Here is a 20,897-nt window from a genome sequence, read left to right as displayed (position 1 = left end):
TGCTGCTGAAATTACACTCCTGGAAATTGAAATAAGAACACCGTGAATTCATTGTCCCAGGAAGGGGAAACTTTATTGACACATTCCTGGGGTCAGATACATCACATGATCACACTGACAGAACCACAGGCACATAGACACAGGCAACAGAGCATGCACAATGTCGGCACTAGTACAGTGTATATCCACCTTTCGCAGCAATGCAGGCTGCTATTCTCCCATGGAGACGATCGTAGAGATGCTGGATGTAGTCCTGTGGAACGGCTTGCCATGCCATTTCCACCTGGCGCCTCAGTTGGACCAGCGTTCGTGCTGGACGTGCAGACCGCGTGAGACGACGCTTCATCCAGTCCCAAACATGCTCAATGGGGGACAGATCCGGAGATCTTGCTGGCCAGGGTAGTTGACTTACACCTTCTAGAGCACGTTGGGTGGCACGGGATACATGCGGACGTGCATTGTCCTGTTGGAACAGCAAGTTCCCTTGCCGGTCTAGGAATGGTAGAACGATGGGTTCGATGACGGTTTGGATGTACCGTGCACTATTCAGTGTCCCCTCGACGATCACCAGTGGTGTACGGCCAGTGTAGGAGATCGCTCCCCACACCATGATGCCGGGTGTTGGCCCTGTGTGCCTCGGTCGTATGCAGTCCTGATTGTGGCGCTCACCTGCACGGCGCCAAACACGCATACGACCATCATCAGCACCAAGGCAGAAGCGACTCTCATCGCTGAAGACGACACGTCTCCATTCGTCCCTCCATTCACGCCTGTCGCGAGACCACTGGAGGCGGGCTGCACGATGTTGGGGCGCGAGCGGAAGACGGCCTAACCGTGTGCGGGACCTTAGCCCAGCTTCATGGAGACGGTTGCGAATGGTCCTCGCCGATACCCCAGGAGCAACAGTGTCCCTAATTTGCTGGGAAGTGGCGGTGCGGTCCCCTACGGCACTGCGTAGGATCCTACGGTCTTGGCGTGCATCCGTGCGTCGCTGAGGTCCGGTCCCAGGTCGACGGGCACGTGCACCTTCCGCCGACCACTGGCGACAACATCGATGTACTGTGGAGACCTCACGCCCCACGTGTTGAGCAATTCGGCGGTACGTCCACCCGGCTTCCCGCATGCCCACTATACGCCGTCGCTCATAGTCCGTCGACTGCACATACGGTTCACGTCCACGCTGTCGCGGCATGCTACCAGTGTTAAAGACTGCGATGGAGCTCCGTATGCCACGGCAAACTGGCTGACACTGACGGCGGCGGTGCACAAATGCTGCGCAGCTAGCGCCATTCGACGGCCAACACCGCGGTTCCTGGTGTGTCCGCTGTGCCGTGCGTGTGATCATTGCTTGTACAGCCCTCTCGCAGTGTCCGGAGCAAGTATGGTGGGTCTGACACACCGGTGTCAATGTGTTCTTTTTTCCATTTCCAGGAGTGTATATTTAATAAAGGAGTCGCTTTCTGCTGAAATAATCATTCAGAACTTTAAATATTGAGTCACCTTTTGTACGTGCTGTCACAATTCTTGCGAAGAGATTTCTTCGCGAATATTTCTCGGTCCGTAACAAAACGAATATATGCCAACGATAATCCCACATTACCAGATAAAACTGAGTCGCCCAGTTGTGCGGAGAAATGGATAGTTTTGCAAACAATTACACAAGTTGCTTTCAGTGTCACGACGTATTTCATCAACATGTCTTTGAACTGCGTGGTTGCTCAAAGAATTCCTTTTGAGTACATCATATGCAGGTTGGTGGAGAGCAGTATTCAGAAATTCTTGAATAGTTGCAAAATATCCCTGATAGTAAGCTGTTTTTCAGATTTTGCTTTAAGTCGCAAAGTATTGTAAGACGCCCGCAAACCATCATCATCCCTATGTGAAGTACAAGTGAACATTCTGTCCACCGCAGGTATCTTTCTGAGTTTTTCTTTAAGTATTTCAAATTTTTACTGGTTCATCAGGGGGACGCCTTCTCAGATGACCTAGCGTCATTGCTTACCCCTTTGTTGCATAAAACACACATAGGTAGTCGTCCGCCCGACAATGATTGAATGAAGCCATCTTCAAATAATCAACACTGTCCTGTCTACTTTTCCTTTTAGATTCGGCGTTGTTTAGTATCAGTTATCTGTGGGCAAAAATTAAGCCAATTAGGCAAATATGAGAAGACACAGCATTCAAAATCTCTATTTTCACCCTCAAGTCAAGATCAGCGCGTCTCCACGCAGTCGAAGGTACCACAAAAAGAAAATATGGTATAAAATAATTTACTTACTCTTCTCTGCCACTCCCAAACAGTATGACAATGATCCACTTTAACTTATGTGGTACCAACTATATTCTGTCCACAAACAGATGGACGAGGGCTCCCCAATCTTGGACCGCAGAAGTCGGTAGAAGTCAGTCGACTTTGATTAGCTCATGTTTTGTGTTTGGCCACCACCAACATCAGCGTTGTAACACAGAACTTTCGTATGCAGCCACTGGGAAGTGATTGTTGTGCAGCGTTATGTTTTGTAGCAAATTAACAGTCTCGATATGTGACGAAGCAGTTCTTGGCCCATCACGAGCAGTTGAGGATACTGTTTCCAGTCCTCGTAGAAGGACAAGGGGTAGTACCTTACCGAGTGGAGGTGGAAAAATAATTAATAACGTCGCTGAATGGTGTGAGCAGTACAGCTTTGCGAGCTATCTAAGTGGTATGGACGACTCCTAGGTTGGGATGGACCCCTTGGGATCGATATAAACCACTTTTGGAATTGCTGACTTTGTAGGATGTTGGAAACCGCCTAAAAACCACAGGCAGACTGGCCGACACGCCGAACCCTTGTAGATAAACAGCCGTGCGGATTCGAACCGGGGCCATCATAACTCCCGTTCCGAATGCGGTCGCGTTAACGTGCACGGCAAACGTGACCTGCGGAATAATCCGTATAATCACAACACGCTATATACCTACATGTATTGTATATAGAGAGATACAATTTACTCTATGTTGTCTTGTTACTAATAGGATCTCACTGTTAAAATATACCACGCTTATAAAATTTCCACTCCATATTGCATACCTACCGTAGTCCGAAGAAGTGTGTGGAGCATCGTAGGTAACCTGTTACATTATAAATAATATTTCTGCCCAAGGTGGATAGTTTTTTTAACATTCCAGTTGTGAGCAAATTAAATACAGAGTGTCCCAAAAGAATACCGACAAACATAAGGGACACCAAAACAAGGACAAAATGTCTGAGAAACATGGGCTCTAAAGCCCATTCCTTAATAACTGTGAGCACTTGTTTAATAGAAGATGTACGTTTCACATGAGCGAAGATGAACAAGTGCTCATAGCTCTTAAAGTATGCATTTTAGACGTCATGTTTAGTAGACTTTTTCCCTTATTTTGGCCAATATTTCTTCCTCCTAAAAGATGGAAAGCAAAGATCTTGCAGTAGAAGAGATCTGTTTCATAGTATCGAAGATGAACAAGTTCTCCTACCTCTTAAGGTATGCATTTTACAGCCCATATTTACTTAACATTTTTTACTTATTTCTGTATAAGAACCCTTTCGCTGAAGTTCGTTGGTGCTTTTTAGGGACATCCACTATAAGTGTTCTGCTACACTTTTCTATTTCATCCCCCATTGTACACCAAAGTATTTAACAGTTGTCTACAGTATTGGCTGTTTATAGTTTTCCAACAATTACTACAAATTTGTTACAGTGGAGCCACTTTCTGTAATTGATGTTCCACATTATTAATACATCGGTCACGCACACATATGTAATGAATATTATGATTTTGCTTTTGTGTAGTGTGATAAATTATACGTTTGCTGTATCTAGGGGCTTGAAGATGGTGAACTGTACCACAGGAGTCGGTCGTAAATAAATAAAAATTATTAAATACAGCTGAAAGTATTGTCATTACTGCTCATAAGCATGGTAGGTAGTATATTAGTCCATCATATTTCGGGCGTGCGTTTCAGTTGACAACTTTGAGTCGCTTTCAAGGTTTTTAAATCAATTTACGAAGTGCACATAGCAGCTGTTCTGCTAATAGCCTTCAGATAAAGGAGGTATATAGAAAACATTCAACTGCAATTGCTAGAGACGAATAGCACTTGTTCCTCTCTATCTGATAGACATAATCGAAGTAAAAAATGAAGAAGAACGGCTGTAGATATGAAAAATACTAATTTTCTTCTCGTAGGGAACACACTTTGCCTGCACCCCAAGGTATGATTTACAGTTATCTTCTACAGTCAATGGCAACCAACTTCCCGTTCCGAAAGAGACAGCAAGAAATTATCTTGAGAAATTTAATTACCGGTTTTCTTACCCAAAAGCAAAGAAAACTCTGAATTTAGAAATAGGTGTCAGTGAACTGCAATACAGAACGGATATGACCTGCTGAAGTAATAATTGCCGCTTCACATTTGACTCTCATTTCTTTCGCTTCCTTCAAGAATCTAGTACATTGTAGAATAACGAGAAGAAACGATGCACTAATGGTCTTAGTGGAGAATCATTGTGGAAACAGCGATGTAAGGAAATCACAGCATACTTGCTCAGTAATGCAATGCATAACAAAGAAAGTAAAAAGAAAGAGTTGTGTTTAGCGTCCCATTATTGAGCAAATATCCATCATGTGTGATCCTTGTGAAAGCGGAAACAAGGATAAAGAAGTCCGCAGCTCATGGGCTGGGGGCTAGGGATGCTGCCTCTGGATCACGGGGTCCCGGTTCGCTTCCCGGCCGCGTTTGGGTTTTTGGGTTTTTCTCTGCCCGATTTCTCTGTTTCTGTTATCCTGATCGTTTCAAGATCATTTGTGTGAATGAATAGATTGGATTGTGAAAAGAAAATGGACTGTGTTAAAACTAGGACTTTGTACAGGCGGTGATGACCGCGCCGTTGAGCGCTCCACAAACCAAACATCATCATAAAGTCCAAAGAAGACTTAAACCACACAGCAGGCAAAACAACTGTCACGGAGGAACACTGGTTGCGGTAACTTTCTTTAGTTTGCTGACTCCAACCTTTTGTGGATTATCTGGGATGTAGTTAGTTATCAACGAATGGTTTGTATTTTGATGGTTAAGTTATTACGAAGAGAGAGAAGTTTGTCGGTATAGCGTGATGTAGTCTGTGGGTGTATATTTTCCAGACACTTTGGTATACCCCGCCCAAGAACTAAATGTACTGGGTATCAGCTTCGTAATGAGGAACTTAAAGAGGAAAATTAGTCTTTCAGTCTTATAGCTTGGCAGACACTTCGTGTTTTGGATGGCAGCCTGAGCGCTCCCCAGGCTAATCCCATGGGTTGCCGCGAAGGAAAATGACTTTTTGAATTGCGTTGTAGCTCCGGTAAACAAGGGAGCCGTGCAGCGGCGCTAAACCGATTACTGGTTCATCTTCAGAGGACGCCGGCCGCTCTTCTTAACTCGTGCGCCGCTTTTTCCGGCAGCTGTACACACCATTCTACTGATTCTAGCTCCGTTGACATGTATTTTATGTAAACACTAATAACATGGAAATTTTTTCAACATAACTGTTATACATTTTGTCTCCAATGTGTCAAGAATCAACAGGATTTTTCAGAGTAATCATTTTACCGGCCTTACCAGATTCCTTAGATGAGACACAGACCATATAGGAAATCAGAAATAGTTCGGGGATATACAAAATTCGACAGAGAAGTTGAGGCTGTTGTTAACAGACTACTGCTGCACTAAAATAGCATTTGAAAACCAACACAACCTCAGTCGACTGTTGCCATAGCGGACGACTGTGGTTTGAGTACAAGACAGATTTTTAGAGAACACAGCTCGAATCGTCAACAATGTCGAATGGCCTCTAAGTATGATTTATCCTAAAAATTATGATGGCAGTCCATAGGAAAAGCGGCAGGAAATGTGTGCTGATTTGGTAGGAAGAGGAACTCTCATATCACCCATCTGCAAAACAAATGCTATTGTATGAAGCAGTGCCTATACGCCGCGTTATACGGCGTGATTAAGCTGCCACTACCGATGTATTTTATGCAACCCGCAACGCCTTGTAGTACCAAGCTCAAGATTTTCATATTCTCTCGCTCGCTACGAGCAAACTGTTAGTCCCACATAAAAAATGAACGCGACGATTTTGTAGGAAATTCAATGTAGTTAAATTCTGTGCTGTGATACGTTGTGGACAGAGGCCGTAGTTTTCGAATAACTCAAGAAAAACGTAAAAAGGTGACCTTAAAACGCATTTTTTCTTGAATTACTGGAAAACCGCGGCCTCCAGCGGAAACGTATCATAGTACAGAATTTAAGTACAAAACGGTATTATTCATTTTTTTCTGTAGGACTAATGGTTCGCTCATTGTGAGTGAGAGAGTATGAAAATCTCATGTGTGGTTTTTGAAGGCAATGTGGGTTGCATATAAGAGCAGCGTAATCACTCTGTATCTAATATATTTAAGTGGACACAGATATCTCTGTAAGTTGTGGCACAAGACACATAAACTCACCGAACAAGTATCACATTCATAAACGAACATACTGCTCTCTTTTGAGCGCTGTAGATACTGTAGAAACGAGCTATCGTATTAGGAGAAGTCACTGACCGCACCGGTAAATAAGTTCCCAGTTTGTAGTTGTACCAACGTGGACTGTCCAAAGTGTCTACAAGATATAGTGTACCACTCACAAAACATGAAACACAATGTGGGAACAGTTGTCGTAAAAAGATCCTAACCGAAAGAGACCGGAGACTAGTGACAAGCATTGTCAATGACTATCAGTTTCAATCCCGACTCACCGAACAAGTATCACATTCATAAACGAACATACTGCTCTCTTTTGAGCGCTGTAGATACTGTAGAAATGAGCTATCGTATTAGGAGAAGTCACTGACCGCACCGGTAAATAAGTTCCCAGTTTGTAGTTGTACCAACGTGGACTGTCCAAAGTGTCTACAAGATATAGTGTACCACTCACAAAACATGAAACACAATGTGGGAACAGTTGTCGTAAAAAGATCCTAACCGAAAGAGACCGGAGACTAGTGACAAGCATTGTCAATGACTATCAGTTTCAATCCCGACAAGAGCTGCTACTGTAAGTGACTGCAGCTACATCTCAACCAGCTGCAGAGTGAACACTGCTGAGTAAACTGTATGCAGTGGGTATTTAGAGTGAGATACTGCACGAAAAGCCATTGACCACAGTGGCACATAAGGCTGCACGTCTGCGATGGGTTGCACAACACAGAAACTGGACACTAGCTATCTGGAGATGTGGTCCAATCAATCGCAACTCTACCTATTTTCAAATAATTTAGAGCGTCGATTACACCAACGGCACAACACGGTGTTAATCCGGGAGTGTGCGAAGGGTGCAGTTTAGGTCGGAGATGGTTCTGTGGCATTTTGGTAGTAGTTTCCGTACCATAGCTTGGGCAAACTCATTCTCGTAGGTTACCGTGACAGTAAACCATGATATTCATTTCAACATTCTCGGTGACTAGGTGTTGTCCTTTCTTCTACACTTCCTTGATGAGTATGATGTGGAAACTCCTGTCTTATAAGCTGACAACGGCTGTGTTTACAGGGCTACACACACACAGGGGATTCAGCTGCACCTATGCATGGGTTTTATGCAACCCACAACGCCTTCAAATACAACTCACAAGATTTTCGTATTCTATCGCTTGCACACAGAAAAAAGTGAACAGGATCTTTCTGTAGAAAATTTAGTATAGTTAAATATATTACTGGGATATATTTTCGTGGGCGGCCGTAGTTTCTGAATTAGTCAAGAAAAATGTACAAAAGCGACCTTCAAGTGTGCTTCCCATGAATAATTCGAAAACCGTGCCCTCCAGCGAAAATGTATTCCAGAAAAAAATTAACTGAAATTTTCTACAGAAAGGACCTGTTCATTTTTTCTGTAGGACAGATAGTTCGCACATAACGAGCGACAGAAAATGAAAATTTCGCGCATGGTTTTTGAAGGTGTTGCGCGTTGCATAAAACCTGTTAGTAGGGCAGTTGAATAGTTCAAATGGGTCTGAGCACTATGGGACTGAGGTCATCAGTCCCCTAGCCTTAGAACTATTTAAACCTAACTAACCTAAGGACAGCACACACATCCATGCCCGAGGCAGGATTCGAACCTGCGACCGTAGCAGCAGCGCGGTTCCGGACTGAAGCGCCGAGAACCGCACGGGCCACAACGGCCGGCTGGGCAGTGGAAGCACCCTGTTCTATGTTCCTCGTTATACGAAAACTCTGGCACACTATCACGCCTTGATTGTACCGCTAAATCAACCGATCTTAATCTCACAAAAAATACGTGGGGTTATTTGGAATAGAAGGTGACACCTAGAAGTCAACATCCCGCCCTTTTGTAGCTCTACGGGATCTAATCATTATGCAAATACTCTTATTCGCCAAATACATGTCATTATCAAGGAGTAAGACAAGGCTGCTGTCTGTCTCTCAACCTTTTGAATCTATATGATCGACTATTGCCCACTAAATGACAAGGGGCTAAAAATTGGAGGAAGAGGAATGTAGTGTTTGAGGTTTGGAACCGACAGTTTGGAAACTGCATGTTCCTTCTTGAAACAGGGGAAAAAAGAATTACAGGATATTGTGAATATTACTGAATCTAATGGAAAGGTTTATGGAATGAAAATTAATACAAAGAAAATAAAAGTAATGGCACTAGGAGGAAATCAAATGGTAAAGGTAATGCTGGATGTAGAAATACCAGAATATATGTAAAGCTATAAATACCTAGGAACAGGACAGACACCACCTAGAAATTCAGCACAGAAATTAAAACCAGTATAGCAATGGCGAAGTAGGCATTTTATAAGAAAAGGACCATTTTCTGCAGAAATAAGGAGAAATATTTGAGGAAAAGGCTAATAAAATGTTTTGTATGGCGTTTCCTCCTTTATCGTGCTCGATCGTGGACACTGATGAAGAAAGATAGAGCAGTGCTGGATGCCTTTGAGTTGTGGACATGGTGGGGGACAGACAGAATAAGTTGGATGGATAGTGTGATGGATAAAGAGATACTAAGAAGAGTGAGACAGCGAAGCAGATTACCGAATATAATAAAACGGCAGAAAAGAAACTGGATTGGACCTATATTAAAGAGAAGGAGGGGCTAATAAAAATAGTCTTAGAAGGGTATGTGGACGTGAAGATGATGAAGGTTGATATTTCTGATCCTGTATGATGAGATGGATGGCAGCACATACAGCAGCATTAAGAAGGAAGCAATGGGTTGTAGGAAATGGATACGCAAAGGACCTGCTAATATAGCAGAAAACTAATGTGGTGCTGATGAGCAAGGCTAAAGGCGTAGTTACACGGAAGTAGCGTGTTATCTTCCGGAGATGAATAATTTTTGGTTCGATGTACGTATCAAAGCTTACCTTGTGTGCTGTATTTTAATCTCTTGCTTGTTTATGCAGTTCAGCCCCACGTTAACGAAACAATCGCGTAACATTTGGGTTCCGTATCCTACAGGCCTATACGTTAGAGACGTCATTTAAATAGTTACTGAGCACTTGTCCACACTGAAATTTTACTTCACTCCCAAAAGAAAACTGATATCAGAATTTATCAGAGTTAGTCATTCACGCTGCAGCGGAATGTGCACTGTATTGAAACTTCCTAACAGATTCAGATTGTGTCTGAACCTGCCTCCCAACCCCGCACTTAACCTTCCGCGAGGCTTTCTCATACTGACTAACCTATAGAAGTACGAATCAGAACCTATGATCACAGCTTCTTATTCATGTACATGTGACAGTAATTTGAACAGGTGCGCATTGTGTGATTTGCATTAAACATTACATGGTTCACTTCTTCCCTTATGCTTCTGTCTAAATGTGACATTTTAATCACACAGTAATGATACTTTTGCGAAAGCACTTTGTGCATGTCATGCACCTTATGTTTTAGAAGATGACTGTTGACCACAGTGCTGGCTACAAATATGCATGGCACACTATTTCTTAACGCACTGACAACGATGTGTCCACATCTGTTACTATAGATATTCTTGAAGGGGACAGTGTCTGAAACTAGTAGTTAAAATAAAGTAACTTAAAGCACAGCCTGGTGGAATCATGTCATTGTTAAAAAACACAGATTCTGTTCTGGCAGTACCTCTCAGTCATGGTACAAACTTCACAGCTCATCTGCATGTCTTGCTGGGGTAGCTACTACTTCTCCATACTAGTCGTTGCAGTTTTTAATTAATTCTATGTAACAGATTAGTAGTAATTAATATGGCATGGAGTTAAAGTTTGTGAAACATCATATATGAAAAAACAATGTCCTCTTAATGCACCCTTGTTTAAATAAAATGCGAATTACAGCGTGCAACGATACCCATGGTACAGGCCTCATGGAGCACAACGCCTAATAAACGGAAAAATTAATAAAAAAAGGTGTACGCTATTATGAGAACGGCAAGAACTGAGAAACTGAGGAAGCCAATAAAGAAAATAGTTGCGCGATGGTAAGAAACTGGACCCGTATTTGGGAGGGCAGTGGTTAGATCCTCAGTCCGGCTATCTATACTTTGATTTTTCGTGGTTTCCCTCAGTTCTGTGAGACAAATGGCCGGATGGCACCGTTGAAAAAGATACGGCTAAAATTTTTCCTCCGTCCAAGCTTGAGCTCTATCTCCACGACCGAGCGAGGTGGCGCAGCGGTTAGCGCACTGGACTCACATTCGGGAGGACGACGGTTCAAACCCGTCTCCGGCCAACCTGATTTAGGTTTTCCTTGATTTCCCTAAATCGTTTCAGGCAAATGCCGTGATGGTTCCTTTGAAAGCGAATGGCCGATTTCCTTCCCAATTCTTCCCTAATCCGAGCTTGGGCTCCGTCTCTAATGACCTCGTTGTCGACGGGACGTTAAACACTAAATCTCCTCGTCCATCTCCAGGGGCCTCGTATTCGAAAAGACGTTAATACTCAAGCTTCCTTCTCCTTTCATTTGGCTCATTGGTCCATAATACAAATCCGCTTGCATGACCATTTCGCAAATTTATATTTTGCTCTTTTTCCATAATCCCAAACACACAAAATAAATTAGACAATCAACCCACAAGCAGCGTGACACAAAATGCATTGTTCCCTAACAAATCAAACAATGGAAACTCCAAGTAGGTATATCAACAATGTAGGACATTGTAAAGAAGACATCTCAAGTTGCAGACAGGCACAATTAAGACACTTACATAAAACTTTCGTCCACAGCCTCCATCGGTAAAAGAGAGACACAAACCATTCACACACACAATCAAGCACACGCCATGCACACACGACCGCCAACTCCTGAATCTCCGACCAGAAATGCTAGAGTTGGCGATCGTCTGTGCGCGAGGTGTGCCTACTTGTGTGTGTGAATGGTTTGTGTCTATCTTTTACTGATGAAGAGTGCGGCCGAAAGCTTTATGTAAGAGTCTTTTAATTGTGCCTGTCTGCAACCTGAAGTGTCTTCTTTACGGAAAGTAGTAATCTGTCTTTTCATACGTTGTTCATTAACGCACATACAAAGCGCATGTAGAAAACTCAACAACATAAGTCTATCGTATCATGCATATTTCGATATACTGAAACTGATTACCGTCATTGACGTTACAAAGTTTGTAAGTTCAAGCGGAGTCCCGTTACAAATAGAGAGAGTTACATAAATTATATCCGCTTCACTGCTTCAGTAGTTAAAACTTGAGTGGTAGGAGGCAAGGGCTGGTAAATCAGTCAATTAAAACGTAGACGAATTTAGTCTGGTTATTTATAGATTAAAAATAATTTTCCTCAGCCAAACGAAACCACTAAGTCACAGCTTGCGTAAATAGAGGACTATTGAATAATAGGGATAGAGCAATATCCATTATCACCGATCATTTAATTCATAAAATACACAAGATGGAACAAATCGGTGAAAGTTCCAGGGCCCGTTAATTTCAGATTCAAGAAAAAGGCAATAGCGACATGTAGGGATACTGGCCCTTCCGCAGTCAGAGAACTGGCTCCACCCCAGGACCATATAACCTGCGCATTGGGTGGGCCGAGCTGCCCTCGGTTGAAAGCCGTAGCAACAATCTGCATTGCCACCCTCAGTCAAGATGGCTACAAGAACCTTTTCCTCGCGGAAGAAGTACGCTCAGTGCGGCGTCGGAGGAAATAAAGCTAGGGAGATACTCGCACTCACTTTGTTAGTTGCAGTTGTTGACAGGTATCACTTCGTGACTAACGGTAGTGCGGCAGGTGCCGACTTTTTCGCGATACATGTGTTGGTTTCCACATGTTGTAACCAACCATGCACTGTTATATTCAGTTTTTTTCCAAACAGTTGCGCTCGTAGCAAATCCGTTCACGATTAAGATGGAAATACGCGGTTTGCACTGCGAGAAATCTGCATTACGGTTCCATCAATGTTACAGCGGTAAGCCTTGGCGCGCTCTCCCTGTCCGTGTGCTCCGCGTTACGTGATAAATCATGGCTCATTACTCTCGCCCATGATTCCAAATTCCGGATATTCATTTCTAGTTTTCTGACCAGTACTTTCTCTAGGGACTGGAAAAGTTACAACGATGTCCCATGTGTTTCTATGTCTTTTCATGTACATTTCTCTTGACCTGCGGCAAGCCTGCAGATCGCTGTATAATCCAAATTTGTGAGACGAAAAACTCCAATTGTTTTGAAACGAGACTGTCACGCATTTCTGTGTTTTATCAAGCATGACTTCAATCACTTAAGGACTAGGACACCCGACCATTACCTGCAAGAAGACCCAACCACGATGCCTGACCAACCCGCAGACGAGCCGCCCAGCTCACCGGATGATAGCCCTGCATCTCCAGACAGAATCCCCTCCGCCCAACCACATCACAGCCCTGCATCACCCGACAGCACCCCACCTGCCCAACGCCACCCACGCAGCCAGTCACCGTACGCCGAATTCCAGGAAGCACGCCCAAGGAGACCAAGCAGCGCCAGCAGCTACAGCAGCACACAGTCTACAAAGTCGCACACCTACCTAGAGTGACAACTCTAAGACTCCTGGCCGTCATTCAAACAATTTGCCACCTCCGACATGAGACGGAAGACTCTGACCATCAACGTCAGAAACGGCAACTCAGCAATAATCAGATATTGCTCAGACGAAGCTGCCCCCATACTACAAAAATTCTTCCGACAGCACCTCTCCCCCGCTATCAAAGTACAACTCCTCCCCCCCAGGGAGCCCCCACAACACAGACCACCAAACCAGCCCTCAGTCAGTGGCGTCATCAAAGGCATAGAGAAAGAGCTGACCGACGAAGAGGTGAAAGAACAACTGTTCGAACAAGGGCTCGATCTCCACAAAACATGGCGCATCATATCATGCGTCAGTGGGAACCCACCATGAAATTCAGAGTGCTCTCCTATGACCCGCACACGATAGACAAGATGCTGAACACAGAGGGGGAAACATTGACTACAAGCTCCGCACAGTAGAACCCTCCGACCTCCTCCCCCCCCCCCCTCCCCAACCATCTCAATGTGGGAAGTGATTAGCATATGACCACAAGGCACACAACTGCACTGCCAAGCAGAAATGCCCACAGTGCAGTGGTGAACACACACTGTCAAGGTGCACTGCTCCCCCCCCCCCCCCCCACACACAACACCCTAAATGCGCAAACTGCTTAGAAAACCACTCCGCCCTCTCCCTCAAATGGAAGAAGCGACCAAAAGAAGCCCTAAAATCCTACGCACAGGGAGTGATTAAAACACTAGATGAACCTACCCCCATCCCAGAAACAACAAACCAACTTGTCACAGAAGCGGTAATGAAGGAGGACTTCATCCGAACTATAACAACCGTCCTGCTGAACGTATTCCAGGACAGGAAGCATGAAATAAAAACGGTAATGAAGCAAACCACCAGACAACTGCTGGGAAAAGACCTAGAAATCACGCAAAGTATGAACAGGGTCCACATCAGTCACAGACATCCCCTGGAAAGAAGCCCCTCCCCACGAAGACCCAAACCCCGTCAAGCTTCGTGATGGCAGGCCAGGAGACTAGAAACGACAAAACGGGCGTGATGTTCGTTAATGTCCAGGGATTCAAGAACAAAAAACACATACTCACGCACACCCTATACACAGAAAACGTACACATTCTTGGAGTAACAGAAACATGGTTGAAACCCAATGAAAGCTGCAAGCTAAACAGATACAACTAATACTCCAAGAACAGACATGATGCCAGAGGAGGGGTGGCAATCTACACAAACACCAACATATCCACAGTACAGATACCCCTCCCACAACACCTCCAAGGCACAGAAGCCGTTGTGGTGCAAATCCGGATGCAACGACAATGCCGACTAACAGTCGCCTGCCTCTATAATACACCAGGACACCCAATCCCGTACGACTTCCTACAATACCTAATGACGACACACAACAAATTCCTCCTACTAACAGACATAAACGCAAGACACACTCAACTGGGAGACACTGTGACAAACGCCAAGGGCCGCGTTCTTTTTGACATCCTAACCACCGATCCCATTACGAGACTAGCACTAAACCAACCAACCTTCATAGGACACCAGGGTACCTCTACACCAGACCACATCCTCCATAGTCCCATCCTATCCGACACCCTCACAGAAACCCGACGAGGAGACCCCATAACCAGTGACCACCTCCCCATCCTTTTCAGTACCTCAGCAATTAGCGCTCCCAACCCTCACCCCACACAACGCACTATCCGGCTATACTCCAAGGCAGACTGGGTCAAGTACAAAACAGCCATACAAGACGAACTGACAGCACCCATAACTCTAACAGACAATGACGATCTAGACTACGTAAACACCCAACTAGAAAACGCCATCAAGAAGGCCACAGACGAAGTAGTCCCGAAAAAAACAATCAACAACGGGCGCCCCACCATACCGGCGGAGGTGCTAGCAATCATCCAACAAAAAAAAAAAAAAAAACTACTACAGCGCGAAATGACGAGAACCCGAAACCCAGATTTCAAAAGGCAATGGAACCGCCTCAACGCTCAGGCAAAACGACTCGTCTCTGCCACAAACAAAAAGAATGGGATGACACATGTCGTCAGCTAAATTACAAAGAAGGCCGCAAATTTTGGAATAAGTTTAAAACATTAACAGGCCAAAAGAAACCCTCTAACCACATGCTACTTGTAGACAATGAATCAACCACAGACCCCAAAAAGCAAGCAAACGCCTACCAAAACATCCTCCAGTCCATACATTCCTTCCCAATCGATGACAAATTCGACAACGAATTCTGCCGATTCGTCGAAGATCAACTCCCCGACCTACTCAACAGCCCAACAGTAGAAACAGAAGACACCGCCGAACTGACAAAACCAATCACGAACACAGAAATTATAAACGCAATAATGACAGGACGAAACTCTGCCCCTGGACTGAACAACATCAAACGCATACATATCCAAAACTCCCCCTTCCCCACCATAATCCCAATCCTATCACTAATATTCAACTACTGCCTGACAAACGAAGCAATCCCCAAGACATGGAAGACAAGTAAAACCATAATGATACATAAAGCCGACAAACCAACAACTAACCCCCTCTCCTACAGACCAATATCACTACTAGACGTCATAGGGAAGACACATGAACGCATCCTCGACGTCAGACTACAAAAATACGCAGACAGAAAGCCACTACTCCCTCTCCTACAATCCGGATTTCGAAAGCACCACTTCACCTCCTAACCAGCGACATCACCAAAGGATTCAACAGATCCCATTGCACACTAGCCATATTTTTAGACATAGAACGCGCCTTCGATCGATTATGGGATAACACACTGCTTTACAAGCTAATTAAACTAGGCATCCCACGCAAACTTGTGCGCCTCATACGCATCCAGATCGCCGAAAGGATCTCCTGAGTTCATGTAAACGACGCAGCATCAGAACCATTCACCCCAGAGGCAGGCGTCCCACAAGGAGCTATACTATCTCCGCTACTGTACGCGCTGTACACGCATGACGTACCGACCCCAAGAGACGCCAACGAAAAGTTGGCGCTATATGCGGACGACACCGCCTACTGGTGCACAGGCCTCCGGACAGACACCATACAACGAAAAGCCACAAGATACTTGACCAAACTCGAAGACTGGATGACAAAATGGAGGATAAGACCAAACCCCACAAAAACACAAACAGTGCTATTCCAGCACCGAAACCTGACTCGAAAACGACAACAAAAACGTATCGACATCACCCTCAGACTCTGGAACCAACGCCTACAACTCACAGACTCCGCAAGATATCTCGGGGTATTCCTTGACAAACACTTGAACTATAAGACTCATCTTCGGCACCTACTAAACAAAACCAGACAAAGACAAAACCTCATCAGACAAGTCCAAGGCCGACTGTATGGATGTTCCACCAGGACAGCCATACACACGTACAAAACATACATCAGACCTATTTACGAATACGCCTCAGCGCCACTAGGCGGTATACCGAAGACTATAGCAAAAAAACTACACGCAACAGAGCGACGACTATTGCGCAGCATCGCAAAACTACCACGACGCACCCCAAGCAACGAAGTATACCAGATCACAGACATGACACCACTCCAGACAAGGCTCGCAAAACTCAGAGCAAGGTATGGATCCCATATCCTCCACAAAAGACCAGACATGGAAGGCATACTGACAAGCAAACCACCAACGACACGACGACCAAAATTTAAATACATCTATCCAGCGCGTACAGTAGCCCAAAACACCTCCAAAATATTCCCCGACCTAGCACCAACAATGACGCAACTGACTCATTCTGAAACAACCCCACCTCACCTAGACGAAAGACCATAACAAAAGCTCACGACATAAAGTATAACGCACCAAAACCCATATCCAAAACACCGCAACGGCTCCACACTGCACAAAACACACAAGTATCACACAGAAAAACACAACATCAACACACACACAAAACACGACAAAAGAGAACAAAAACAATCATAGACTAAGGAAAATATTGTAATACCCAACTCCGAGTACTGCAGTAACAGGAAATGAGAACCTGTAACGTAGAAGTAAGCGAAAACACAAAAGTACGAACACCACAACACATAACACTCCTGCACAAGGTAGCAGGGAGGAAAAAAAAAAAAACAAAGTAAACCATTACTCAATGATACATCACTTATCTATTTTTACTTAGATTTCAATTATTTTAATTTATAATGTTATCAATCACTTATTTATATGTTAATGAACCAAAAAAACAATATTATGTATAGCATGCATTCAAAAATATAACTTATGTACGATAAATAAAATAAAGATGTAAACCTCTGGCTGATGAAGGGCACTGAGATAAGCCTTAAAACAGCCCGCCCTCTCCCCTCAGGAGAAGGAATGAAACGTGCTAAAAAAAAAAATATCAAGCATGTAACTGATTTAATTACAGCTGTCAGTTTCTGGTCTGTATTTTCCCCCGTTGCCTTCATGTAACAAGTTATTTAGCTTGTAAATCGAATTCCCTGGTGTAAGAGAAGTTATCCGATGTCTCCAGGGTCCGGAGAGCGGACGATTTCCAGGTAGGATCGCTTTCATCTGATTGTAGGGGAAATGGTGGTAGGCGTAACTCCTCGTTTCTCTCAATCCGCAAACCCATTTCATCTACACGTCCACTCAGCATCGCGATGTCAACTAAAGAGTACCTGAATGAGAAGTAGCGGTTCCAAGGTCTGCTTTGCAGACAACGGTCGGGAGAGCGGTGTGCTGATCACAGGACCCTCCATATTACATAAAAATGTAGTCACTGCTGAGGATAACATGGCGGTCGGGAGGTCCCGATTGGCTAGCCTGAAGCCATATCGAAGGAGCTTTACTTTTTTCCGAGTTCTTGAAACGTTTACATATAGAACTTACGTTAACGGTAACTTCTAAAAATTAGAAATTGGTATGAAGCATGGCGAATGTGCACGTTATTTGACAGACACTCTTAACCTTTTTTCCATCTTCCTTGCACAGTAGCTATAAGATGGCTCCTTAAACCACGATAATCGTAAGAAATACTCTATCTTGCTTCAAATATGTCTCTTCTTCACGAAACATTTCGTAAATTCGAGGCTGTACGGAGTTTTGAAGGGCATTCAGTTAGGCTATACGATACCACTAACAGGACTGTAAAAAGCGAATGGTATCTACTATCCCTAGTAAATTCAAGCGCTGTTAATCAACACTATGTATAATTTGAAGAGCCAGTAGGTGGAATTTTTTTGACTAAATATACCATTCCCACAAATGATGGGCGCGTATCACCAGAAAATTTTGTTCAGAATAGCTACGAATTTAATACCCTTGACCAAGTACATTAACAAAATTGAACTATATAGTCACAATCATTCTGAAAATGTAAATTAATGTTAGAATGAGAATTTCCCAACAGGTACACTACAAAAGGTGATGTATATTTGGATTCTTCGCTCATGAGCCATTTGCCCAACATACTTCTTTGGGGGCTAGACGACGGTAATTTCTCTCTTGCAATGATAGACTAGGCTTTCACTTCAAAGCTCTGTCCAAGGCAGTTTCACACTCTTTATGCTGCTCCAAATTCATCCCAACGCAAGCAATAGTGCTTCACATCGGCGAATTTTGTTAAATACCCAGGTTAACGGTATGTATGTTTCTACGGTGTTCTCGTACTCCCGATACCTTCCCAACAGAATTTCCCCCATACATCAAAATTTAGTCGTTACTACGCCGTTATATGAAGTTTTCTTGGGCACATAGAAACAGACTCATTTCTGTGCATGAACACCACTGTACTTCACTAGACATGTTCCTGTTACACAAGGCACCTACGTTCGAAGTGCCTAACCCAACCAGTTACAGTGGAACCTATAGTTTAATTTTTATACCGAAGCACTATGCAACAAAACACTGGTGTCTAATGGGGATCAAACCCTTGGTTTTGGATTTTTAGTATATAACATAGGGTTTTGTATATAAAACTCTAACTGCGCTTAATCAAATTAATCATTGATGGCTACACATTGTAAATTTCTAAGATGCAATATTTTCATGTGCTGCAGTGATTGATAGCTGTGATATTATATTCAACAGTCTTGTACCTTTAAGCTGAAGCACAAAGTCTTAGTCTAACAGCAAAGCTGATGAGTCCCTCATTGAAACCCATTAAGATGTGCAGTGTTGAGACAATCTTCATCATATTCGTGATCTTAAATTTCGTGCCTGTCTCTGGCTTTCACTTCTGAAAGTAAGGAAAGAAGTGTAGTGGGACGAAATTGAAGCGTCAACCATCCACCAGTGTCAGCCCAGTTTGCAGATGAATATAAGTTTAATTTAGTTTTGTTTATGTATTTTTGTAATATTTGTAATGGTTGTGAAGTGTCTAAAGTTTTTGTATTTTTTTTATGTTTCATGTACGGAGAGGGCGGCGCAACGAACGGAGACAGCATCTTCGTTGCCGGGACCGGAGAGAAAATTGCTGGCCACTATACGTCGCGGGTCGACAGCCAAGGAGCAACAGAAGATCCTGAAACCGAGTTGTTGCGTCGTGCTTCTAAAAAACCAAATAATCGAGAATTTGTAATGTTTTGTACAACAATGATATCATAGGAAGTTTAATTTTATTGAAAATGTTAGTTTTGTCTTGTCAAGGCTCAGGTTCACGTCTGTATGTAGGAAGATAATAAACTAGTGGATGTTACTAAAGTTGAAATACGTGTTCTGAGGATTTATTTGTGAAGAATTATGTGAATGAATTAATAATATATCTGACAAGATTATTGGATTTTGACAGCGTTCATCGCGACTTTGAATCTGAAAAAGTTTATTCAATGTGGTTCTAATATCGATTAAATCAGATAACGTGTATCAATATAATTTCTGAGGAGAAAACAAACGACATCTAAAATTGAAAAAGTTTACGCAAACCAATTGGCCCGAGTGACGTAATTCTGTGCATACGACTCAAAGATGTTTTACAATTTCGTTCAAGAACCATTCTGAGACAATTTAAAAAGAATATAAATAATTTTGAAGTGGGTTGTAGGTGACGAAGTCTACACATGGTCATATGTCGAAAGAAAATCATTTATAAGAAACTTACGTCGTTACACTACAGAAGGTTGAGGATTTAACGTCTCATCGACGATCAGTTGTCTCAGAATCAAGAAGGAAATCTCCTATGCCTTTTCAAGGGATCCATCCTCGCAATTGATTAAAGCGATTTAGGGGAACCATGGAAACCTAAATCTTGAAGGCAGGACGGAAATCTGAACAATCTGAACCATTGTTCTCTCGAATACGAGTGCAGGGTCTTACCACGGCACCACCTCGCTCAATGTGTTCTCTTCTACTAGTACTGCTGCAGCTGTTGAAAAAACAGCAATTTTGCTGCAACAGAATATGTTATGGAAGTTTGTGAAGAGTCTAAATAAATCAAAAGCAGAGGTTTGGAATTAATTAAAATATAGCTGTATGACGTATACTACAAAAGCTTCTCTCCTGTGAGCCATACACCCAAAAGTTGAGACAAACAATAAAGTTAAGGAGTCCTACCTTCTAGACTCAAATCTGGTATGGGTTTCAAACGTGTACCGACATGTTAATATTCAGTGATAAGACAACTTCACCTTAGTGGAATTACCAAGCATCATAATGATAGTATCAGCAAGACAGAAATTGAGCATAGCACAATGGAGCTTGAAACACACTCGTTTAAAGTAAACGAGTTTTTGCAGCGATCTGACATAGTGTATATGCCTTTTTTGTTTTGTTTTAAGATCCTTCTGTCATGGTCTTGTCTACCGCGAT

General features: G+C 43.3%; 1 protein-coding gene and 1 non-coding gene across 3 annotated transcripts in view; one reads left to right on the top strand and one right to left on the bottom strand.

The window, feature by feature from the left end:
• The window catches only part of LOC124722496 (protein Wnt-16-like), a 766,358-nt gene that overhangs the window by 171,952 nt on the left and 573,509 nt on the right, over positions 1-20,897 (bottom strand). The gene's annotated exons all lie outside the window — the stretch shown is intronic.
• Positions 10,705-10,777, top strand: Trnav-cac. The gene has a single exon. It is a non-coding gene; the product is annotated as a tRNA-Val (tRNA).

Source organism: Schistocerca piceifrons, chromosome X (genome assembly GCF_021461385.2).
Source record: "Schistocerca piceifrons isolate TAMUIC-IGC-003096 chromosome X, iqSchPice1.1, whole genome shotgun sequence".
Taxonomy (NCBI): domain Eukaryota; kingdom Metazoa; phylum Arthropoda; class Insecta; order Orthoptera; family Acrididae; genus Schistocerca; species Schistocerca piceifrons.
The sequence above is the reverse complement of the archived record's forward strand: the minus strand, read 5'-3'. Positions and strand labels throughout refer to the sequence as shown.